The sequence below is a fragment of the Hylobates moloch genome, unplaced genomic scaffold (assembly GCF_009828535.3).
Source record: "Hylobates moloch isolate HMO894 unplaced genomic scaffold, HMol_V3 SCAFFOLD_7, whole genome shotgun sequence".
Taxonomy (NCBI): Eukaryota; Metazoa; Chordata; class Mammalia; order Primates; family Hylobatidae; genus Hylobates; species Hylobates moloch.
The window spans coordinates 120597263-120623441 of record NW_026652282.1 but is presented as its reverse complement, the minus strand read 5'-3'; the positions used below and the strand labels follow the sequence as shown (position 1 = coordinate 120623441).

At 41.6% G+C, this 26179-nt stretch overlaps 1 non-coding gene and 1 pseudogene across 1 annotated transcript; one reads left to right on the top strand and one right to left on the bottom strand.

The window, feature by feature from the left end:
- Nucleotides 1–1437: 1437 nt before the first annotated feature.
- On the top strand, nucleotides 1438–2916 carry LOC131383889 (small ribosomal subunit protein eS17-like; annotated as a pseudogene).
- A 19381-nt stretch (nucleotides 2917–22297) lies between these two features.
- Nucleotides 22298–22359, bottom strand: LOC116812339 (U7 small nuclear RNA). Its single transcript, XR_004370644.1, has one exon. It is a non-coding gene; the product is annotated as a U7 small nuclear RNA (small nuclear RNA).
- Nucleotides 22360–26179: the final 3820 nt, after the last annotated feature.

Sequence of the window (26179 nt, the reverse complement as noted above, 5' to 3'; positions counted from 1 at the left end):
TGTATTTTTAGTAGAGACAGGTTTCTCCATGTTGGTCAGGCTTGAACTCCTGACCTCAGGTGATCCGCCCATCTCGGCCTCCCAAAGTGCTGGGATTACAGGTGCCTCTTCGATTTTCTAGAAGACTTTGTATAGAATTGCTATCATTTTTTTCTTAAATGTCTGATAAATTTCACCTGTGAAAGCACCTGGGCCTGGAATTGTCTTTGTGGGTAGGTTTTTATCTAGAAACTCTATTTCATTAATAGACATAGAACTATTCAAGTTATCTATTTCTTCCTGTGAGAACTTTGGTAGTTTATGTCTTTCAAGAACATAAACAAGGTATGGTGGCTCATACCTGTAATCCCAGCACTTTGGAAGGCCGAAGTGGTCAGATCACCTGAGGTCAGGAGTTCAAGACCAGCCTGGCCAACATGGCAAAATACTATCTCTACTAAAAATATAAAAATTAGCCAGGCATGGTGGCACTTCCCTATAGTCCCAGCTACTCAGGAGGCTGACGCAGAAGAAATGCTTGAACCCAGGAGGCAGAGATTGCAGTGAGCTGAGATCAGGCCACTACACTCCAGGCTGGGCAACAGAGTGAGACTCCATCACAAATTAAAAAAAAAATGTCCATTCATCTAAGCTATTGAATTATTGGCATAAATTTATTCATAGTGGGCTCTGAAAATTTTAATGTCTGTAGGATCTTTCATGATGTCGTTTTTCTTCATTTCTGATACTGATAATTTGTGTATTCTCTTTTTTTCCCTCATCAGTCTGCCTAGAGATTTATCAATTTTATTATTCTTATTTAAACAGCTTTTAGTTTCATTGATTTTCTCAATTGTTTTTCTGTTTACTATTTCATTGATTTCCATTCCTTTCTTCTGCTCAGTTTGAGCTTATTTGCTCTTTTTTCCCCTAGTTTCTGCAGGTAGATGCTGAGGCCATTGATTTGAAACCTTTTCTCTTTACTAGCATAGGTATTTAGTGGTACAAATTCCCCCTTCATCATTGCTTTAGCAGTTTCCAACAAATTTTATATTTTCCTTTGCATTCAGTTCAAATTACTTTCCAATTTCACTTTTGAGTTCTTCTTAGACACTCAAGGTTCATTTAGAAGTATGTTATTTAGTGTATAAATATTTGGGGATTTCAGGAGATTTTTCTATTATTGATTGGTAATTTAATTCCTTTATGGTCATATAACAGACTTGGTATTACTTGAATTCTTCCAAATATATTGAGATTTGTTTTATCATCTAGAATATGGTCTATTCCGGTTCATAGTTTGAATGTGCTCAAAAAGAATGTGTATTCTATTGCTGGATTGAAGGTTCTATAAAGGTCAATAGGTCAAGCACATTAATAGTTATGTTCAATTCTACTATGTCCTTGCAGTTTTTCTGTCTACTTCTACCAAGACTGAAATCCATGTTGAGGCCAGGCATGGCGGATTATGCCCGTCATCCCAACACTTTGGGAGGTCAAGACGAGAGTGTAGCTTGAGCCCAGGAGGTTGAGATCATCCTGGGCAACATAGTGAGACCTCATCTCTACTAAAAAATAAAAAATAAAAAATTAGCCAGGCATGGTGGCATGCCTGTGGTCCCAGCTACTTGAGAAGCAGGAGGGTCACTTGAGCCCAGGAGGTTGAGGCTGCAGTGAGCCATGATCGTGCCAATATACTCCAGTCTAGGTGACGGAGCCAGATCCTATCTCTAAACAAATAAATAAAGTTAAAATCCACACATTGAAAGCCTACCTATCCTTTTTTAGACAGGGTCTTGCTCTGTCCCCTAGGCTGGGGTACAATGGTATAACCACAGCTCACTGCAGCCTCAATCTCCTGGGCTCAAGCAATCCTCTTGCATAGCTGGGACTGTAGGCACACACCATCACACCTGGCTAATTTTTAAATTTTTTGTTGAGACAGAGTCTCATCATATTGCCCAGGCTGGACTCCAACTCCTAAGCTCAAGTGATCCTCCTGCCTCAGCCTCCCAAGTAGCTAAGACTACAGGTGCATGCTACTACGACTGGCTAATTTTTAAATTTTCTGCAGTGGCAAGGTCTTGCCATGTTGCCTACCCTGGTCTCAAATTCCTGGCCTCAAGCAATCCTCCCACATCTGCCTCCCAAAGTGTTGGGATTACAGGCGTGAACCACCATGCCTGGCCTCTGACCGATTCTTAAAGCTGGAGCAAAATGATCACCTGTATGTGAACTGTACATACTTAGGTTCAAATCATGCCTCTACCACTCATTGTGTGTCCTTACATTAGTTACTAGTCACTTCACCTCTCTGGGCTTCAGTTTCCTCATCTGTCCAATGAGGATAATTGTAGTACCTACCCCACAAGTTCATTGTAGGATCATGTGAGAAAGTGTCAGAGAGCTAGGTGTTTCTAAATGGGCGGTTTCAGAAGATAAGATTTGGCTCTTTTAGCAAGGACCTGCCAAGCTGGACCACGTTCACACCAAAAGTATGAAGAAGGCAGCCTGGATCATCATTGAAAAGTACTATACCTGCCTGGGCAACTACTTCCACATGAACAAAGGCATGTGCGAGGAGATTGCCATTATTCCCAACAAGAAGCTCCACAACAAGATGGCAGGCTATATCACACATCTGATGAAAGAGATTTAGAGAGGTCCAGTGAGGGTTATCTCCATCGAGTTGCAGGAGGAGGGCAGAGAAAGGAGAGATAATTATGTTTCCGAATTATCACAACTCTGGATCAGGAGATCATTGAAGAGGATCTGGACACTGAGGAAATGCTGAGGGTTTCAGACTTTGGCAGTCTGTCCAACCTGCAAGTCACTCAGCCTACAGTTGGGATGAATTTTAAAATACCACGTATTTTGCTATGGTGCAATATTTTTAATAAACCTGGGACGACAGAAAAAAAGATTTATTTCCTATAATTTTCTTATTATTTGGAAAGTTAGAGTTGTAAAGGTCCTTGTTAGTTTTCAGTTTACTATGCCTACCCACCTTTATTTAAGATTGTAATTTATCTGGTCGTGTAGTCATCAGCATTTTAACCAAAAGGGATGTAGACTGGGTGTTAAATGTCTGTAGAGCAATAGTTGAATATTATATAAAGAGGTTTTAAATAAAGAATAGTAGGTTGTTAATAGCTCTCTCCCTTCCCTGGCTCCACCCCCAAGAAAGATTCAGAAATAATGGGTTTAACAAAAAGAAATGCAGCCATCACAAATAGCTAGATTAATGTGATGTTTTGCTATTGTTTACTTTTCATTCTGGCTATTACAGAGATATCCTGGCAACAAGTTATCTGTCGCAACTTAGGTCAGAGTGCATGCGAATGAAAAAAGCCCACAAACAAGTAGAGACGGTTCAAGTAGGCTTTCAAAACCCAGACTAATGAGAAATTGCAGATAAAAAAACAGTAACTTTCCCTGCTGCAAAATTGCCTCTCAAATAGATACTCATTTTCTGGTATCCAGGGAAGGTCTGTCCAAGGCAGCAGAGTGGAGGTGGCTGGAGCATGCACTTTAAAATCAGGAAAAAAATGGGGCTTACTTCTACACTTTGTAGTTCACCATTGATGTGACCTGACCTGACTCCATCTCGCATGTGAAAAATGAAGCTAGTGATCCCTATCTCCATGTGTTGTGGTGAGGGTTACATGAGATGGTATTGGTTAGAGCCCAGCACTCTGCCTGGCCTGGGAGAATAAGTGCTTGTCGCATCTTTAGAGAGAAGTTCCTTTCACTTTCTAACCCTTTATCCATTTTTTAACATCTGTGATGTTATCACATTATGTTAAGGTCTCCCTTGGGTTTTTAAGCTTTCTGCTCTTATACAGTCTACGCTCTTTAAATTTTTGTTTTTCCTATAATTAATGTTTTCCAGATAAATATCATACAACTGTGTGGACTCATAGAGTGCAAAACCACCCGGACCCACAATTCCAGCCTGAAATCCTCTTTGTTTTTAGTCACCTTCTTATCCTACCCAACAACTCAAAACCTCAGTACTCAAATGCAAGCCCCTGAACTGACAGCTGTGTCCTACTTACACTTTCAGCAGATGGCTTTGCCTCCTCCTTCACAGAGGAATTCCCTTAGATTCCTGGCCATCGCTTGTTTCTACAGTCATCCTTTCCTTGTTGTTTCTTTCTCAGAAGAACCAGCTTTCCTTTTTCCACCCTGGGTTTTGGATCTCATCTTTGCTGACTCTTTAGGGGTTTCTTTCCTTTTTTTTTTTTGAGCCAGGGGTGGTGGGGGGGTGGACACAGGGTCTCACTCTGTTGCCCAGGCTGGAGTGCAGTGGCATGATCATGGCTCACTGCAGCCTTGACCTCCTAGACTCAAGTGGTCCTTCCACCTCAGCCTCCTGTGGGGTTACAGGTGTGCACCACCACACCCAGTTAATTTTTCTTTTTACTTTTTTGTAGAGATGGGGTCTCATTATGTTGCCCAGGCTGATCTAGAACTTCTGGGCGCAAGTGATCCTCCCATTTGGGTCTCTCAAAGTGCTGGGATTACAGGTGTCAGCTACTGTGTGCCCAGCCATTAGGGGTTGCTTCCATCCATTCCTCTCACCATTTCTGTATATATATATATATATATATATTTTTTTTTTTTTTGAGACTGAGTCTCCCTCTGTTGCCCAAGCTGGAGTGCGGTGGCATAATCTCGGCTCACTATAACCTGCACTACCTACTGTAACCTGTACTACCTACTGTAACTGTTTCAAGTGATTCTCCTGCCTCAGCCTGACTGGTAGCTGAGATTACAGGTGCCCGCCACCATGCCCAGCTAACTTTTGTATTTTTAGTAGAGCTGAGGTTTCGTCATGTTGGCAAGGTTGGTCTCAAACCCCTGACCACAAGTGATCTGTCTGCCTTGGCCTCCCAAAGTACTGGGATTACAGGCGTGAGCCACCATGTTTGCCACCTCTTCTGTATTTTAACTTCTTGTTCTCTATTTGGGCCTTCTGACAATATTGGAAACATGATCAGATTTCTCTTATCACCATACCACCAAAACCATAGCCTTTTCTTCACCCAACATCCACTATAGCTAATGCCTTAGTGTCCCTCTTTTTACAGATGACCTTGAAAGAGTTGCCTACAATTACTATCTCTACTTCCACGCTTTTCCCACATTCCTCAACCCAATATTATATGGGTTTTGCCTATATGAGCCTGTTAAATCTATTCTCATTCTGAATTAGTGAGTTTCTCATTGAACACACTATTAGTTAGGATATAGGTTCTGTTGCTGTAACAGAAATCCAAGATAAGAGTGTATTAAACTACATGAATGTTGCTTTCTCTCTCATGTAACCATCAGGAGGTAGGTAGTGCAGGGCTGGTGCAGCAACACTGCTCAATGAAGTATTCAGGAACCCAAGTTCCTTCTACCATCATACTCTACCTGTACGGTCAAAGATGACTCACCATGACACTCAGCCAGTGAGGAGGGGAAAAAGGGAAGGATAAGGAACGTCTTTTCCATTAGAGGTAACAACTCAAATACCACACACACCACTGCTGCTCACACCCCACTGGCTAAAACTTAGTCTTATGGCTAAACCTGACTCTGCAATGGAGACTGGAAATATAATCTCCATTCTGAGTGGCCATGTGACCTGCTCAAGATTCTGTTATTATAGAAGAAGGAGTGAAGAAATATTGGGGAACAAGTAGTCTCTGCCATGCTAACCATATCATCTTAAAAAAAAATCATCCTAGAACATGTGAGGTCAGAGGTTGGTTTCTAGAAGTACCCCTCTGATCACCCGCAAATTGACTGTACCAAGTACCAAAGCTGACTTCTATTCCTGAAATTCTGCTGTGGTTGTAGGATACTTCCTCAAGCTTGCAACACAGAGTAGGTAGCAAGGAATAGGGAAGTCTCTATGATATCAACATTCTTGCCTAGCATGTTCATTGCTACATATCTGGAAACAGGCAAAACACCTCACATATAGTAAATGCTCAATAAATATTTGAAAATGCATTGATATTATACATGCATTTAGTTAAGGGAAGATGACACAAGTTTTACCATCTTGAAGGCCCTGAGAAAACCCAGGAAAAAGCTTGAGCTTGGGGTAGTAGAAGAAATGAGAGTGACTTAATGAATCTGATGATGTCATGCCCCTCCTTAAGATATGTTAGTTCCTTCATTAGCCTGCATCAGAACTCAATCTTACCCTAAACTACTCTGTAAATCATAGTTTCTAGCTAGATGATCAGCTGCATGAATGAATGAGTAGATAGAGAAGTGGGTATAGAACCAAGCTGGTCTCATGCCTGGATGTTTTCCTGGCGAGTCATCCCTTCCGGGAGAAGCTTTCCTTGTACCACAGGATGTCTTTTGGTTTTCCTTAATGACCTCTAGGCCAGTAGTTTCCAGTGACTACATATGAGAATAATCAGGGGCACTTATTTAAATTATAGATACTTAGACTTCTTCCAGAAAGTCTTTTGTTTGAAAGCCATTATCTAAATAGTGAGCGAGAGCCTCCAGGTAGTCATAAGGTTTGGCAGTTCATCCAAAATAAAGAGTAATGCTGGTTAATATAGATAGGACAGATCACTTTGAGAAGTCCAAATTGTTAGTCACACATGAATGGGGTAGATGTGCGGATGGGGGAGAGGGCTGAGATGGGCTTGTCCTTTACAAAACCCCATAGTTTTAAAGGCAGTTAATTTCTCAATACAAAAATGGCCTCTACTACCTTCCTGTCCTCTGGATTTTGATACAAGGGCAACTAAAAAAAATCTCTATGTGTCCTTAATACAGAAAGGTAGAAGTTGGGGATGAAAAGAATTTAGGACTTTGAATACCTTGTCTGCATCATCCACATTCTGTTTCAAATGCTACTTGGTCCAACAACTCAACCTCCTGTTTCTTGTGGGTTGGACAGATATGGGGCCGTCCTAGTTTGCTCTTGGGTGGCCAGGCAAAGAATACATGATTATATAATTAAGTTATTCACAGAGGTCAAGAGACATTGTCAATTATTCTAATTACCCCAATCACATCTAAAAAGTCATTTTTCAGGTACTTCCCTTGTGGACTCAGTCTAGGATTCATGCTCTGAGGAGGTCCAGATTCATGACTACCTGGGCTTCTTTGAATTGACAGAAGACATAAGGCAAGAGTGGGAAGAAGTAGCTGTCTCCTACCACCTCAGTGCTGAGGTCAAGAAGATCTTGGCAGAGCCTGAACTCCCAGTTGTTAATGTCTTGTCCTTGTTCTTGCTCTCATTGTTGTTATTGTCCTCCTCCTCCTCCTCTTTCTTCTTAATATGTTTTGGACCACATTTGTTTTTATATTTGTAGTTTAGGAAGGTATCATCTACAGGTTAAATAATTAATACTTTATTTTTCCTGAGGCCTAGATGGAGATTGTGACCCCACTATATTCCTCCATTTTTGGTGGCTAGTGGCATTTCCTGGCAGTATGTTAAATCTCCCAGATAGGGCATACATGCAAATGCCAGGTGAGGCTGGCCAAAAGATGAAGCTGGCAGCAGATACACTCCTATGAGTTCAACCAGTTCAAACCATGGTCCTTTCTGAATGGACTTCTTATAACTGTGTCATAATTGTATGGGCTTTCCAACACAGCTCCAAGAGCATTGTTGAGCCTCTGAAGCAAAACCAGCAACTGCCTGTCTTTAGACTTCTTATTACATTTAAGAAAAAATATATATTATTAATAGATTTTCTGCTACTTGCAGCTAAAGCATTCCTAACCAGTAATCCTTATATAGTACGCTGTGCCATCAGGATAAGGGCCACAGTGCTTTAGCATTATAAATAAAGCTCTACATAATCTACCCCCTGCCTATGTCTATAGCCTTGTCTCTCACATTTGTCCTTGCACTATAGGCTATGGTAATACAGAGCTACTTCTGTTGCCCTAAGTACACCATGCTGTCTCATTCCTCCTAGCTTTATCTATGGCAAGAACTGTCTTCCTCATCTGTGGATTTCTAAAATGTAGCACAGTGACAAATAATAAAGGAACTACACCAAAACGTTACCTTACTCTCTTTTGATAACAAATGAATTACTTAATGACATATGCATTTTATGTATCATTTATTTAATGTTTCAGCATCTCTTCACATATGCAAAGGAGTGTGCCAGGCTTATGTACTGACAAAAGATCTCTAAAGGCACAATGTTATGTTAATAAAAGATTATTCTGTCAGAAGAATGCACCTCGTATGATTCCGTTAATGTTAACATACAAAACCCAATAAAATATGTTTATCCATGAGTATGTATATATACATATATATATTTTAAAACAGAGAATGAGCCTTGGAAACATAGATACCAAAATGTTAACAGTGGTATTTCTTAGGAAGGCCAAAGCCTGGGGGACTGCATGACTGTATTCACATGAAACTTCTGAAATTAAAAGTATAAAATGTAAAAGGCAGGAGAAAGAACATGGGAAATGAAATCAATAGATTTCATTTCAAGTCCCTGCTCTGCCACTAACCAATTATGTGGCCTTGAGCAATGTGTTTTACCTCTCTGAGTCGCAGTTTTATCTGTGAAATTGTGGCCCATTCATTTTTTTCATTCATTCACTCAACAAATATTTGTTGAGCACCTATTTAAGTGCCAAGCACTATTCTAGGCACTGGGGTTTCAATCATAAGCATATAGATCCCGGTCCTCATGGAGTTACAGTTCAGTGGGGAAGGTAGACATTAAATAAATAGTCACAAAACTTGATGTAAAACTGCATCTGTGAAAGTGTGGTGGGGGAAATCCATAGGATCATGACACCCTGTAGCAGAAGAACATGACCGAGTCAGGAAGGTCAGGGAAGGCTGCTCTCTGAACGGGGTGATAACTAGGTGAGAGTGACAGGCTTGAGACAAGTGAAGAAGGGCATTCCAGAAAGAGGGAACAGCATGTAAACAGGATGTATATTGGCAAGAACATGACTGATTTAAGATTCTAAAATAAAGCTAGTTTGACAAGAGTGTGTGTGGGGCTGGGGGTGGGTATGTGTATTTGAAGTGGGGGCAATACTGGTAGGAAAGGAGACTGGAGAAGGAGGTTAGAGTCAGACTATGCACAGGTCATGAAACAGTTTGGTCTTCATCGTACCAGTAAGAGCAATGTGATGCCATTGTAAGTCTTAAGTGAGGTGATAACATTACCAGATTTTAGTTTGGAAAAGGTTAACTCTGGCTGCTGTGAAAGATGACATGGGCTTGGATCACAATGGTAATAATGGAGATGGGGGAAAAGTGTGTTATCTCAAGAGAAATAGTTATGGCCTAGAATCAACAAAACTTGTTGATGGATTGGATATGTTGGCAGGGGTATGAGGAAGGGAGAAAGAGCTTAGAGTGAGGATGGCTTCTAGGTTTCTGCCTCAACTATCTCAGATGGTGGGATCATTTCTTGAGATTGAGATCACTGAAAAAGGATTAAGTTTTGAGGAGAAAATCATGGGTTGGGTTTTGGTCCTATTTAGTTTGAGGTGTTTTAGAGGTTTCCCTTACCTCTCTCACCTCTTCCACCTCCCTTATTCAAATACTACAACATCAGCGAGGCCTTCTCTCTCTATCCTATCTACAATTTCAACACCACTCCAACATTTCATATCCTCTTCTCTGCTTTATTTTTCACCTTAGTTCTTCATATTATCTAGATATTTTCCATTTTCTTCTTCCTTACTGTGATTCCCCCACCAGAATATAAGCTCTATGAGAAAGGGATTCTTGTCTATTTTTATACTGCTACAATCTTCAACATCTAGAATCATGCTTTTTATACAGTAGGTGATCAATGAATATTTGTTGAATAGATGAACAAATAAATTCAAGAACAAAAATTAAGTAAGCAATTGGAAATAGTGGTGTGAAATGCTCAGAAAAGTCTGGTCTAGATATAAATGTTTGTCATTCATTTGAGCATAGGTACTAACTGTAGCTGTGGCTGTGGATGAGAGTACACAGGCAGAGGCAATGAAGTCAGAAAAGGGAATAAAATAGTACCTGCCTCAGAGAATGACAAAATAATGAAAGTTAAGTATTTAGCATGATGCCTGGCACCTGATGGATGGTCCAGGAATGTTAGTACTTTTTAGTGTTTTGATTACAGATCTATGGAACTAGAAAACCAGCAGGCTGAGTGAATGGCAGGATGTAGCCTCTAACTAACACTCTCATCAGTGAGCTCCCTACCTTTGTTAGGTGGGAGCCAAAGGAGCACTGGCTGGGACAGAACCTGTTACTTGCTTTGCTGTATGACCACATCATGTTACCTAACTGTGGTTAGCCTCAAATTCCTCACCTGTAATTCAGGGTTGATGGCAACACTGTCCTCACAGAACTGAGATAATGTACTTGGCACCAAGTCAATTTTTAATCTTCAACCCCCCTCACCCAGTGTCTGGCACATAGTCGGGGCTCAACAGGTTGGTTGTTTGTTGGCGGAAAGTGTACCAAACTTGGCGCTAGAAGATATTTACAATCTTTTTGATTTTGCACAAATCTCATACTCTCAGAGGATCAGCGTATCTGTCACAGGATTGTTTTGAGTATCAAATGAGAATGTATGTTTTTTTAAAAAGATGATTTATTTATACCTTACCTCATTCCCAAGTTGATTTGTGGTGGTTTGAAGAAATATATCACCTTCAACAGGAGAGGGAAAATAACCAGACGGCAAAGAAGAGGCAGAGATAAAACCAGGATGGGGAAGTAAGATGGCATCAGAGCTAAGAACAGTACATAAAGTCTATGCCAGGGTAGTTCAAATCTAATAAAAAATAGTGAGGCCAGGCACGGTGGTTCACACTTGTAATCCCAGCACTTTAGGAAGCCGAGGTGTGTGGATCACGAGGTCAAGAGATTGAGACCAGCCTGGCCAACACGGTGAAACCCTGTCTCAACTAAAAATACAAAAATTAGCTGGGCGTGGTGGTGCATGCCTGTAGTCCCAGCTACTCAGGAGGCTGAGGCAGGAGTATTGCTTGAACTGGGGAGGCAGAGGCTGCAGTGGGCTGAGATCGCACCACTGCACTCCAGCCTGGCGACAGAGCAAGACTCTGTCTCAAAAAATATATAATCGTCATCATCATCATCATCATCATCATCATGAGCTGGGGCCAGGGCTCATGCCTGGAATCCCAGCACTTTGGGAGGCTGAGGTGGGTGGATCGCCTGAGGTCAGGAGTTTGAGACCATCCTGGCCAATATGGTGAAACTCTGTCTTTACTAAAAATACAAAATTAGACGGGCGTAATGGCATGTGCCTGTAATCCCAGCTACTTGGGAGGCTGAGGCAGGAGAATCACTTGAACCCAGGAGGTGGAGGTTGCAGTGAGCCAAGATCACACCATTGCACTCCAGCCGGGGCAAAAAGAGAGAAACTCCATCTCAAATAATAATAATAATCATAATCATAATCATAATAATCATAATAATAATGTGACTAGCCACAACACATGGCAGTGGCTGTTCCCTCCCCTGTTTGTCTCTGCTTCGCCCAGTACAGACCCACTGAGAAACTCAGCTCATATTTAAAATAACACCAGCACCAGCCCCGACCCAACTCCTCAACAAGATCATCTTCTTGGCAGAAGGATGGGGCTGCTCTTCCTTTGCTGCTCTCTCCCCAGTGGTTCCTTCAGCTGCTCCCAGCAGATCTCAGTGGCTCTTTTCCTTTTCTAGGTGTCTAGAGTGTTCCTTTATAACCTTCTCATAGGTACTTCACATGACTGCTCTAGAGAATCATAGACTTGCATACCCTGTCTTAGTCCCTTCAGGCTGATAAATAAAATACCATAGACTGGGCAGCTTATAAGCAACAGAAATTTATTGCTCACAGTTCTGGAGGCTGGCAAGTTGAAGATCAAGAAGCCAGCAGATTTAGTGTCTGGTGAGGGTCCATTTTCTAACTCATAGATAGCTGTCTTTTCACACTAACCTCACAGGGCAGTAGGAGCAAGGAATCTATCTTGGTCCTCCTTTATAAAGGCACTAATCTCATTCATGAGGGTTCTACTCTTATAACCCAATCATCTCCCAAAGGCTCCACTTCCTAATACCATCATCTGGGGGGTTAGGATATCAACCTATGAATTTGGGGAGACACAAATATTCAGATCATAGCATACCCTAAGTATTTCACTGGTCTGACATGGCCTGAGAAAAAAAGCCCTATCAAATATATGCCCATACCAGCTCAACTCTCAAGGGTTTCCCCCAATTCAGAAGGCTATTCAGAAGGCTATATGGGTCTTATGCTTTTAGGGTTATGGTACATCCTAGATCATAAACCCAAACTTTGAAGCACTCCAGAAATACCCCATTATCTTCAAGGCAATGATTCAAGAGGATCTTATCAATCTTTATCAAGCACCTACTATATACTGGCCACCAAACTGAAAAGAGAGTCAGTAACAATACAATACTATTAACTATAGTCCCTGATCTCTAGTGGCTCACAATTTAAGTTGGGGACAACATGGTCATATAACAAAATGAGCTACAATTTACGGAATGCTTATTATGTGTCAGGCACTATGCTTTAGATGCATTATCTCATATAATCCTAAAAATAACTCTAGTAAGTAGACACTATTATCATTCTCATTATACAGATCGTGACACTGAGGGCTCGAATGGTTAGTAAATTTACCCGAGGTCACACTGGTGGTGTTTCTAATTCTGCTCTCTTGAAACCACAGCTTGTGTTCTTAACCATTTGGCTACACAAGGCAGGTTGTGTCAAGTTCTTAATAGAGGTACTAAGTGTCCTGGGCACAAAAGGGAAGGAGAGATTGATTCTTTCTGGTGGCATGTGGGTAGAGATGGTGGATATGCCCCAAGGGTCAGGTCTATTGGAGGAGGAATTTGACCTTAATTGATTGACTGGACTCTACCAGAGGCAGATATGGAGAAGAGGACTCTGGGTGATCAGACTGTACCTGGAAAGGCACAAAGGCAGGAAAATACAGGGTGTGTTTAGTGAAGTGGGTAAAGGGTAGGATAGGAGCCAATAATGGCAATGAGGTTGGAAAAGGTGACTGGAGCCAGATGCGGGGAGAGGGGATCTGTAGGGCCCTGCATGCCCCAAGTTAAGAAGATTTACCCTAACTGCTCAACTGCTCTAAGCTTCAAAGAGGACACTCAATTGGTATGCCGACTTGCATTTGACTAAGCCTCTCCTGGCATCTGGACACATTTGGGTTGCCATGACCCAGTTGTCACTTGCTGGCCACCTATTTCAAGGCCTTTGCCCTGGGCAAGTGCCTTGTCATCCTTTAGGAACCAGCTTGTGCCTCCAGCAGGAAGTAGAGCTGCTCACACACTGATAGTTAGTCTCAGATCCTTTTGGAGTACATCCTGACCACAGGGCACTCTAATGGCATGGCACTTGCCTGGTTTCACCACTTGACTTCTTCTCCAAGGCAGGGCATGCAGTGCGTCACCTCTGCATCCCTGGGGCCCAGCATACTGCAGGGTTCAATTCAATATTCTGTTACAAAAGAAAGGAAAGGGGTGGGAGATACCCACTCTCATCCTGATGACCTCCTTATCATGACTCAAACCATTGAATATCACAAAAGAGGAACATAGCAATCATTCCTCCTCTGCATCTTTTGTGTTTTGTGGCTAACAATATCCATAATAATAAAACCCACTTCATCTTGAATAGTTCTAGGCATCCATTGGGCTGGAGGGCTGGTGTTTAGGGGGACACAGTATTCATCATAATAGGCTCTGAGGCCAGATGCTTACCAGGCTGTGCAAAACACTAGGACTCTTCATTGTTGCTCTCCTGCCACCACTGCCCAGTTGACTCATCTTGGACATCTTGGCCTTGCCATGTTTATTTTCCATTCTTCGTCAGGCAGCCAAGTGCTTCTTATAGTACAATGGTTGTCTGAGTGTCAATGGGCAGACAGATACATGGCTTCTCTCTGACACTTGTTCTAGAAGCACAAAGGGAATTGATGATGACTCAACTTTACCTTTCTTGACTCTCCTTCCTGGCTTTCCACTGCTTAGAAACAAGGCCCAGGTAAATGTGGCTGGAGTTAGAAGAGGCTCTGTGTCCCTCCTCCTCCTCTATTCTCCATCATAAAGGCTGCGGTGAAGAGGCTGGGTGAAAAGCAGGACATCAGGTGAATAGAGGCAGTCTGGTAGTTCATGGATTTCAGTAGGCCATGCGCTCCTTGAATCCTCACAGGAAATTTGTCAGGTCCAAATTATTCCCCCTATTTTGGAGATGAGGAAACAGGTTCAGAAAGTGTACGGTCATCAGTTAGTAATGAGGAATTTAGGATCCAAACTCATGCTAACTACTCCAGAGCTGTGCTCTTAACCCCCATACACTCTCTTGGCTATGGGAAAATTATCTCATTTGATCTCCACACTATTCTGAGGTATGGATACTGACAAGGAAACTGAGGCTCAGTGCCCCTCTTGCCAACCTGACTAAGCAAGGAGAATGGTGTAGAAAAGATAATGAACTGAGTTATTCCCCAATTCTATTCCTAGTTATTGCTGGCCCTCTTTTCCTGGCCACCCTCCCCTGCCAACCTACTTATCAAGATTTTATCAGTGCCTGAGTGCCATAGTAGATGGGTAACACAGTGTGGTGGAAAGTGTATACTCTTATTTGCATTTTATTTTCTCAAAATGAAAGTGGCTTCTTGCCACTGCCAATTGAAGCAATGTACTTTGTTGTAAAAAAAAAAAAAATACAAAATTACGGAAGCGTAAAGAAGATAATAAAAATCACTCCCAAGCTTACCACTGATGACCATTGTCAACATTTTGGGCTATACCCTTGCAGATATTTTTAAAAACACAAACACATAATTTAACAAATGAGGTTATGCTATTTATAATATGTTATAATTTGCCTAAAAAACATTTCAAAATATGGTTGGGCATGGTGGCTCATCACTGTAATCCCAGCACTTTGGGAGGTTGAGGCAGGAGGATTTTTGGAAGTCAGGAGTTTGAGAACAGCCTGAACCAGAAAGTGAGACCCCCATCTCTACAAAAAAATAAAGTAAAAGAAATTAGCTGGGCATGGTGGAAGGTACCTGTAGTCTCAGCTACTCAGGAGGCTGAGGTAGGAGGAATGCTTGAGCCCAGGAGTTTGAGGCTGCAGTGAGCCATCACTGTGCTCCAGCCTGGGCAACAGAGCAAGACCCTGTCTCTAAAAACAATTTCACGATACATGTATTATCTCATTTATTCCTTATAATAACCCTGTGTGGAGGGGATGATTATCCCCTGATTAACTCCAAGGAAATTAAGGCCCAGAGAGGTCAAACTTGACCGAGGCCATGCAACTACCACCTGATAGAGCCAGAATTTGAACCAATATCTCTCTCCTCTTAAAACCCATGCCTTTCTAAACAGACTTTTATATTCATTACAAAGTAATATTAGTACACATTATAACACTTAAATGATGAAAACAGTGTGGTGCTCATGCCAGAATCAACAGACTTCCATTCATTTGTATTCAACAGATGGTAATTGGGCATCTACTAGATGCCAGGCCCTGTTTCAAACACTAGAGAGAGAGAGAGAACAGCAAACAAGACAGTGTTCTTAACCTCATAGAGTTTGTATTCTGCTGAGGAAGGCAGGTAAACAAATAAATTTAATGGGAAGTAATAAGGGCTATGAAGCAATATAAATTTAAGAGAACAGACAGTGACAAAAAGGGCTATTTTGTTTCTTCCAAGAATGAAGGCCTCTTTGAGGAGGTGATATCAGAGCAGTAAGTTGAATGAAATAAGGGGGCAAGTTATGTAACTACCTGGGGAAGGGTATTCCAAGAAGATGGAATAGCAAGTGCAAAGATCCTGAGGCAGAAGCATGCTTGGAGTGTTTGAGGAACTGCAAAGAAGTCAGTGTCCCTGGAATCCAGCTTGCATGGGAAAGAGCAGTAAGAGGTATATGATGGTGGAGAGACAGGCAAGGAATCAGGTCATGCAGGGCCCTGCAGGCTATAGTAGGCCTTTTGATTTTATTCCAAGTATAAGCTAGTGTAGGGTTTTGAGCAGAGGAGTGAAATGACCTGATTTATGCTGTGAGAAGTTCACTCTCACTGCAGACTAGAGAGGGTAAGAGTAGAAGCCAAGAGGCAAGTAATGAGGTGTGCAATGTGGGGACAAGCTTAGGGAAATCACTTAGGGAAAAGACGAGCCTAGATTTAACAAGTGACTGAGTCTTATAAGGCTGGGTTATGGAAATAAATGCAACATTGCTACTGCCCCTGCAGAGTTCATAGTGGAGTAGATGGACCAACAATTCCATGTGAGCCCGCCATGGTAGAGGACTTTAACATGAGCTCTGGAAACTAGAGGAGAGAATGGTTCCTTTTGCCTGGGGTCTGGGGTGAGGGAAGGCTTCAAAAACAGGGCTTGAATTAGGTAGAATTCTGGAAACTGACAGGAAATAGGCAGGAAAAAAAGAGAGAGGGTGGGGTGGGGTTGGACATTCCAGGCAGAGGGGACTGCATTAGTAAAGGCGCACAGGGAAGCAAGCACTTTCGGCTGCTTTCAAGAAATGCCCAATCGTTAGTTTATGCCACATCTGCTTAAAGTTGACTATAAGCAAACCAATCAAGGCAACAAACATAGCTAAGCTTATTTTAGATTCCTGTTCAGCAAGTTTAAATATGTTAGAACATTTTAAATTACAGACAACCATCTAGTGCATGGGTTGGCCAAATTTTCCTATTAGGGGAGTAGATAACAAATATTTTAGGCTTTGTAGGCCACATGGTCTCTTTTGCAACTACTCAACACTGCCATTGCGGTGTGAAAGCAATCATGGGAAATAGGTAATAAATGGGCATGGCTGTGTTTCAATAAAACTTTATTTATAAAACCAGGCAATGGCCTAGATTTGGCCCGTGGTTTGGCAGACCCTGAACTACTGCCTCGATCCCCCAGTTCCGTGCTCAAAACCCCCTAATGTTTAGCTCACAGATGCCTCTTGAGGGGACCAGTGGCCTGACCTACAGTCACTCATTCTGGGTAGCTCACAGATCTCAATCCTTTCGGGAGATTACTGACAGCACTAAATCAGTTTTAAAGTAAAAGATGGAAATGTCAGGACTTCATGCCAAGAGGATGTTAATGGTTGTAAAAGGAGACTAGCCTGAGGTGCTGGACTTAACAAGCACATTGGAACTAAAGTAACAATTATTATAAGACAGATGAATCTGAAGATAAAAGATATATACTTCTGCTTTTATTTAATCTGGAATCCATATATAGCCCTGACAATGTCGTCTATCTCTCTTCCCCAATTTTAAAGTTTCAGTATAATTTCAAATGAATCTCATTATACTACATTATTAAAATAGGATCACTGCAATAACTGTATACAGTTATATATGTATGATTTTCTAACTATTAAGGGACACAAGGGAAAAGAAATATTCATAGTGCAATGTCAATGATTTCAGGGCACTAATCTCTGCAATTCTCAACATGATTATAACAAGACTCAATTCTGACCACAAAAAAAGGCGGGCTCTGCAAAGGCCAGCTCCTGCTCTTGAAATGGACCATTAGCTTCATACTGGGCTATGTATTGATTAGTTGCCATAGTTTATTTGTCATTTTCCTCTTAATTTCATCCTAGAGCATCACCCTTGGCTAAATGTCTTGAATGGCATCACTGAATCAGACATGCTGTCAGTTCCAACATTTCTAGGAACTTGATGCCCAGAACAACGGATTTGACTTTTCTCACATTGGCCATCTTGATGATCCATGACTTTGCACTGGAGACATCTCCTCCACTGTCTTTCTGTAATGCCTCTCGGAGGAAAGACAGCAGATTTTTAGGAAATCTGACAGGATTCATTTGGGGCAGGATGACAACTTTCAACAAGGACAAATCTCCCAACTGCCATCATCATCATCATCACTCACATTTCCTTACTCTGTGCCAGGCACTGCTCATGCATCTTTACATCTTTTAATTCATTAAAGCCTCACAACAACCCATAAGGTATTAAACTCATTGTACTGGGGTGTGTAGAGGTTATGTAATTTGCCCAAGGTCTCTTGGCTAGAAAATGGCTGAACCAGTAGCCAAGCCCAAGCAGTCAGGCTCAAGCCTATGTACTTATTGCTAAACCATGCAGCATTGACTTTTGGTTGAGTTTTAGAAGAAATACATCTTGGTTTTGACTTATTAACCAAGCTTCGATTGAAACTACTATTATTACATTCTTTGTTATGTCTTGAAGTTTTTTCATAGAGTTAAACTCAGTTCACAGGCAAAAAGCAGCTTTCCTTTATTTTCCCCTCTTAGGAAGAAGTATTCCATCTTCATAAAATAAGGTCATTCCAAGATATGTGAAACTTGCCCTAGCTTTAAAGGCCTTATTTCTCATATAATACTCCTCAGCATTTTCATGTAATTTCTCTCAATTGATGCAGACAACAAATAAATGAGGTAACTGAGACATAAAGTCATTGAATAACTTGACAATAATCATAAGTCAGTAAGTAACAAGGCCATACTTTTCCTTCTACGTGTTTTCCTCTTTGGACACAAGTTGAGTTAGAATGGACTACAAGTGTCCTGTTCAAGTGATTGGACTTGATTGATTTTTACCACATTTGTGAAAATTACATCGCTAGTATCTCTGGCAAGGTTATAGTTTTAAATGTGCAAAATTATTCCAAATTACTTTAGAATCCATTTATTCCTTATACTTCTGTGCATAAAGGGGATCATGCAGCTTGGAATCCGGTCATCTATGAGATCACACTTTGTATTTTCCATTTACCATGAAAAAGCCATGTAGCTCGTGTGCTTTCTCCATTATTCTCTTCATCATTTTTTTTGAACTTTTCCAGCTGAAGAGCAAGATATCCTTTTGGTCTTATTTCCCAACCCATACTCCATATATATTTCAGAAGTCAATAGTTTGTTTACATAAACACAAACAAATAATGGATTAAAAAGTGATAAAGAGTTTCACTTCTAGAATGGCGGTGTGAATAGCACTGTGGACATACTTCTCAATGAAACCATCATAATTGGTGAAAATTGTTCTTAAAAAATCAGTCATTCAAAGTCTCTAAAAATTACCTTAAGGGCACCCATTAAGTAAAACATTTATTCAAGAAAACCTGCTAAATCTCAGCAAGAGCAGCAAGAGTCTGTGGTATTTCAGTCCTGAGTGGCTCCCTTTTACCTGCCCCTCACTAAGCTCAACTTAGTGGAAGTTCCACTCTGGGTGGGTGTGGTCAAGAAGATGGGGCTTTTTCTCCCCTCATAGCCCAGTCAAAAAATATGGCATCCCACAAGGAGGATCTGGCTGCCAGCATTTCTCATTCTCTCCAACTCCAAATGATAGAGGCTGAATTCCTGATGAGTGCAGCTGAGAGGTAGGGTGTTCCCTACCTCCACCCAGACCTTGTGTATATACTAGGCTTGTCTCTATAGGCCAGGTGCAACAGGCTAAGAATACTAGGGCCTTGATCACTCTCACTCCAGCTAGTTTGTAGAGCAGAGGTTTCATACTGGGAGAAGCAACCCAGCAAGGCAAGAGATTCCCAATGCTCAAAGCAGTGGCTCAGAGATTTTGCCCAGGGGGAGAGTCAGTCCATAAGAACAGATGTAGCTGAAGTTCTCCTCAAAGGAACTGACTTTGTTTGAAGAAGTATGTGGCAGTTCAAGCCTAAGGATGCTGCAGAAAATGATGGAGATTTTAATGGTGAGCAATTAAGAGGAGGCTGATAGCTCTATCAAAGCAAAAAGCCTAACCACAGGCCATCTTGTTTATCAGAGAGAACCAGGGAAAGGCCCAGCTAAGAGGAGTCTTCTTGGGGTTAGAGCAAACCTCAAAGAATCAGGACATAAAGCTACTCCTGCTTAAATGTAATTGGATCACACTGCGTAGCAATGTATACCCCCAAAATTATTGAAAAATAATTGAGCAATCGGCCAGAAATTCGTGTAGTTTAATAGAAGGAGGCAGACAACTTAACAGAGGTATCGAGGAAAAAGACAAACAGCCATGCTGAAACCACTATCATCTCAGGGTGACTCTGCTCATGCTCACAGCCATACCATCTTAGGAGTGACATCAGAGGATTTTATTGTATAGTATGTGAGTTCTACATCAATAAGGTTATTTTAAAAAGTGATACAAATAAGAGCAAAGTGTACATTTCCATTTGCTTCCCCTTAAAAGTCACTTGAGAAGAACATGGGCCTGCAATTCTTCTTTTATGTTTGGGTTTATTTATTTTCCATTTGCCACAAGTCATAGTGCATGTCAAAAGAAAAGGAGATCTTGAGACAATTTTGGCCGTTTGTTCTCCTTCCCAGCGTACTTTGTGGCACAGTTACTTAGACATCAGCACTGGAATAGCAGGAACATCAAACAGGGAAATGCAGGGTAGGTTGGGAGAATCTACTGGTCTGATGAGGTTTATTTGCTCACTCTGTATATGAGAGAGTTCTTAATGCTTGGTTCCTGGCTGCTTTGATGTCTTTTCTATGTCTATTTGAGACTACCAGATTATATGTCCCCTCTTTAAATTTATATCAGTAAACGAGAGCAAATAGCAAGCATCATGTCTTCTGCAAAATCACTTTCTTTGGGAGCCACTCATACCAGGATGACCCAGAAGGACCTCAAATTTGACATGTCCAAAATTGAGCTAATTCTTCCCCTCCTGCCTCTGCTACCCCTGCTCCTTCTGTATCTCCAATTCTGGCAGGACACAAACTGGAAAACTGGAAGTCATCATAAACTCCTTCCTCTGCCTTAGCCACACGGCCGATCAATCACTCATCTGTCTACCTCCCAAACAGCTCTGTGTCTCTCTGCTCTCTTTCGCTGCTCTCACTCGCCTAGCTCAGGCCGTCATCATTTCTCCCTTGGACTGTAATAGCCCGGCACCCTCTGGCTTATACCTCTGTCTTTAGAATTGCTCCCCACTGGCTCACAACATCTGATTTGATTTTACACAGGATCAAGTCCAAGTTTTCCAGTTATACCCAGAATGGCATATAAGGTCCTTCATTCTCTGATCCCTGCTTATTGCTCAAGCCTCATTCCCCAACCTCCATGCTCGGGCTCATCTCCATACTCTTGACCATGAAGTTCCCTCTATCTGGACTGACCTTGTCCATATTTTTCAAGCAGCTAAGCTCTATTCATCCCTTCAGAACCAGCTCAGGACTAATCTCCTCAGAGTAGCCTTCTCTGACCTACACACTGTGTTAGGGGCCCCACCTCTGTTGTTCTATAGTTCTTTTTGCATGACCCCTTCTCTGCACTATGCCGAAAGTGTTAGTTTATTTGGAGGTTTTCTCCATTAGACTGTGAGCTCCTTAAGAGCATGGGCTATGTCTTAGTCTTCCTTATATCCCCCCAGCTCCCAGCACAGGTCTGACCTAGAGAGGATGCTCAATATATGTGTTGTCAGAGTGACCATCAAGTTGGTGCCTAGAGGCAAGGTTTATGAAATCTAATCTTTCTGACTTGATACTTGATGATGCAGTTGATCATTGGTTAGATGCACCTCCTTTATGCTCCCAGAGTGTTCCCTCATTCCCCTTACCATGTGATAATCATCCTGTATGTTTAATGGCATTTCCTTCTTTATTTACTTGTCTGGCTCCTCACTTAATGGTGTCAGCTCCTGAGAGAAGAGTTCAAGTTTCCTCTTGGTCACTGCTGAATCCTTGGTGCAGAGCCCTGTGTGCATGGTGGAAAGTATCCTCTGGGCAGGTGAGCAGATGTGAAAGGAGGGACTGTGTTGGGAATGTCCATTTCTCTGGTCCATCCCACCAATCAGGTGGAGTGTAGAGAGATGGCAGTGCTGCTCTAGCAAAAATTTCCCACGCCCCAATACAAACACAAGCCTGAGGAAAGGGAGGACCTCACCAACAACGATTACCTGCTAATCTAGATTGCAATTGTGGGCCTCAGCTTTCAGTATGGTCCAGTTGTCGCAACAGAAAGCTTTTGGAAGAGATTTTATTCCTTGTAAATTCCTGGAGAGTTAGGAGTATAGAACAGACCTAGAGAGAGAAAGCAAAACTATTTCAGAGAGCTGCACTGAGAATTGGATTAGTCATTGCAGGATGGGCATCAGTTGTTACTAACGTAACTTCAAACACAGAACTTTGAAAGAGCATGTCTGTGGTCAAATAGAGATTGAAACAGAATCTTGATAGAGCCCCAGTGTTCAGATGTTTATAAACTGTAAGATGCCTCCTTTCTTGTGCTCACTCTTCCATGCACCCCTCTCTCCTCTACCTTTTTAAGGTTTTCCAGTGAAAACTGAGAAATCTGCTAGACTAATTCCAAAAGAGCTGTAACACTGCGTCTCCTTCTTTATTGAGTGCAGTCATAGTTTTCAGCACTTGAGCATCAGCAGGATTACAGGTGTCTCTCTAAAACAAAAAACAAACAAAAAAAGTTGACCACTTTTCAGTGCTGCTTAGTGTGAAAACATAAAGACATACTGAATATTTATCAGTGCCAAGGTTGTGTGGGTCTGCCCACGCAAACGCAAGCAAACTTTGTCATTCCACTCAAATGAGCCAGTGGCAAAGGGAAATGTTACTTATTTGAGCAGGCTTATGTTACTGTCACTTTGAACAAAAGATGATGGTCCAATGTCTCAGTGTAGATCATAAACAAAAAAAGCTTTGAGCCTAGCCTCATCCAGAAAAGAAACCCCGTCGTAGTTTGGACTTCAGGCTGAGTTTGCCATGCACCTGCCCTATCATCCATTCCCTAGGCATTCTAATACTAATTTCTAAAATGAGGATTGAGTAAAACTATTTTTGTTTGGGAAATGTCCTGAGATGTCCTGTGATGACCAGAGACTCTGTCAGGTAAGTTTGACCCCTAAAGCTGGGCTTTGCTCCCCTAGAGGAAACATTCATTAACATTTGTTGAGTGTCTACTGTGAATCAGGCACTATGCTAGGGCACTTTACATGTGCTTTCTTCTTTAACCCTTAAAACGGCCCAATGAGGGAGGCATTCACATCCCTGTTTTCCAAGTTGGTGGCCAAGACTCAAGAATAGTAAGAACTTACCCAAGGTTGCAAAGCCATCAATTGATAGAACTAGTATGCAACGCCAGCTCTGGCTTACTCTGAAGTGCATGTCTTTGCTCACCACTTCACCACACTGGTCTCTTAGCTCCTGGATGCTTGAGAAAACCACATCTAGCCATCATCTAGAGGTAATCTGCAGCCTTTATAAGTCACTATTTTGGAAGATCACTGATTCAGGTAGCCTTTGTTTTAGGATAGCTTTTACATTTGTAATGTGGTTGTGACTGTGGATTTCCCACTAACCAGAAAAGATTGGCATGTTGTACCACTTTAATCATAATGCTTGAAATAATTACTACATAATTTCAACACCTTGCCTTATATCTCAAAATAGGGAGATGATGATGTACTAACAGAGGATGTTACACTGACAGCCCACTTAGGCTTTCACCAAATTTGTTGAATTGTAAGTCAAACAACAAATAGAGGGACTTATTAGGTAAACATAGTTAAAATGCCTAGCTTCCTGAAAGGCTGCTGATAGTAGACACTCATGAAGACTTGTGCAGGTGCCATTAATTTTTAATTTACCATCTGTAGAGTCTGTACCTCCAAATATCATTTTTGGGGTCTCTACTTGGGCAGTGTTCCAGGTTGAGTATTGGGAGTGGGAGGAATATTCCAAACCCACACCTGTTCAGATAAATGGTGATATCATTAGCAACAAGAAGTAAGTGATCATGGCTTCTCCCGCTTTTCATAAATTACACAAAATAAGCATAATGCTGCAATTTAGTGGTCCAAAGTTCATTCTATTCAGCAGGCCATCCATAGTCAACAGTTTAAAGAAAAGGGACCTGCTGAGAAAATAGTGGTCTAATCAGATGCCATAAAATCGAGCTGATGAGATGAGTCTTATTTCTTATTTTGTAAGGGGATTCTAATGAAGCAATGCTCGGAGGGGATTCATAACTTTCATTATTCAGGTCAGCTGCATCCAGTTCCAAATGAGGCTGGGGAGCCTAATCCTACAAATTATTTGTAGACATGCTGGATTGTGTAGGGGACTTATTAAATCCCAATTTCCTCGCTGCCAAATTGTACACCTTGTCTTGGTTCCTATGAGGACTAATGAGAAAGCTTTGGAAAAAAGGTAAATCAAAGGGAACAGTAATCAAATGAAATGTACTGAAGGATGGTGCCTCAAAAACAAATTCATCAAATGCTGAAAGTGGAAGACAAGAGGGCTCCATTTGTGTACAGCACAATAACAGCTCTCACAATACGGTAAACACCTCTGAGGCTCAGGTGGGCAAACAGGCAGGTTCAAGCGGGAAGTTTCCATGACACATCTAGCACACCTTCTCTCCAGAAAGAGCCTGAGGAGGGAGGGAAGGGAAGGTTGCCATTTACTTAAAATCTGCCCACTAGGCCCATAGGCCTCTAGAAATCATCTACCTGTCAATGTACAATTATCTCCTGCCAGGGAGGCATAAATAGCCCAACTGTTACTTTCTGAATTTATTCAATAAATAGTTTCCCAGTGGAATATATAGGAATTATGTTTGAAGTAACTCCAATATGGTAAGTGGGAAATGGACGTATTTTCTTTTGGCAGCACTGAATAGATTGAGAATGTCTTTTTAATACTTTCAGCATTAAGGAATGCATTAACAAAGCCAGACAAAGCAATCGGTCACCAGCTCCTGGGGAGCAGAGAATCTTTCTGCTGCAGCTCTTGGCTATTGCCTTCTTAGCTCTCTGCCCTCTGCCACTGGGTTGTGTCTTGCTTACTTGCAGGAGAAACTGAGGCCATGGAGAGGAAGGAGCTCATACTGTTGTTAAGATTAAATGAGGCAATGCATGCAAAGCTCTTAGCAAGGTGCTTGGCACCTTAAATGATAAGCACTCAATAAATGATGCTTAATGCTATTATTATTATTACTTTTGCAGTCACTATCATTATCATAGGAGGAGGTATCTAACTTCTTCTTTTTTTTTTTTTTTTTGAGACAGGGTCCCACTCCTGTTGCCCACGCTGGTGTGCAGTGGCACAATCTTGGCTCATTGCAACCTCTGCCTCACAGGCTCAAGCAATCCTCCCACCTCAGCCTCCCAGGTTCCTGAGTAGCTGGGACTATAGGCCTGCACTACCACACCTACCTAATTTTTTTGTATTTTTAGTAAATACAGGGTTTCACCATGCTGCCCAGGCTGGTCTCGAACACCTGAGCTCAGGCAATCTGCTCACCTTGGCCTCCCAAAGTGCTGGGATTACAGACATGAGCCACCACCTCAGCCATATATAAATTTTAATGTGTTGAAAGTTATATGGGATTCTTGTTCTCTAAGATCCCAGTGACACTTCATGTGGCCCATATGGGATAACCAAAGTGAGCTCAGCCTGTCTTGCCAGGTGAAGTCCTTTCAGTACAGCTTGATCAATCTTAACTAAATAAGTCTGGTGTCCAGTGATCATAGCTCAAATAAAGAGGATTTCTCTTCTGTGTATAACATGGTTTATAAACTAGGAGTGAGGGGTAACCCATCTCTGGATTCATTAATCAATTCAACAAATATTGCTTGAATGCTTACTAGTTCTGTGCCAGCCTTACTTTTGGATGCTGGGAATAGAGTGATAAACAAAAATAGACACAATTCCTGCCTTTATGTAATTTACAGTCTGGTGGATGTGAGGTGAGGGATGAGGGAAGGGGAAGAGACAGACATTGAACTCAACCTACTGGAAGATGTGTACTTGAAACAATGTGCGTGATCCCAAAATGATTACATCAAAAGAAAATTTCACAGAAGAAATAATAGAACAGGTTTTCAGTCTGTCATTTCGAGAGCACTGGTGCCTTATTAGCCAACCAGACATAGGCAAAACAAACAAATAAAACAAAACAAAATGAAGCAAAACAAAAACACAAAAAAACAAACAAAAACAACAACAACAACAAATCAAAACAAACAAAAAAAACACTGAAGCTGCTCCTGAGTCTGAAATCTCCACCCAAAGGAGTAGGGCAGAAGCATGGAAGGAAACTCTGTGAAGCCACTTGTACCCCTGCACTGCCCCAAATGGCAGTAAAGTGAAACAGGTCATACATGACACCCAAGAGTATGAGAGTGA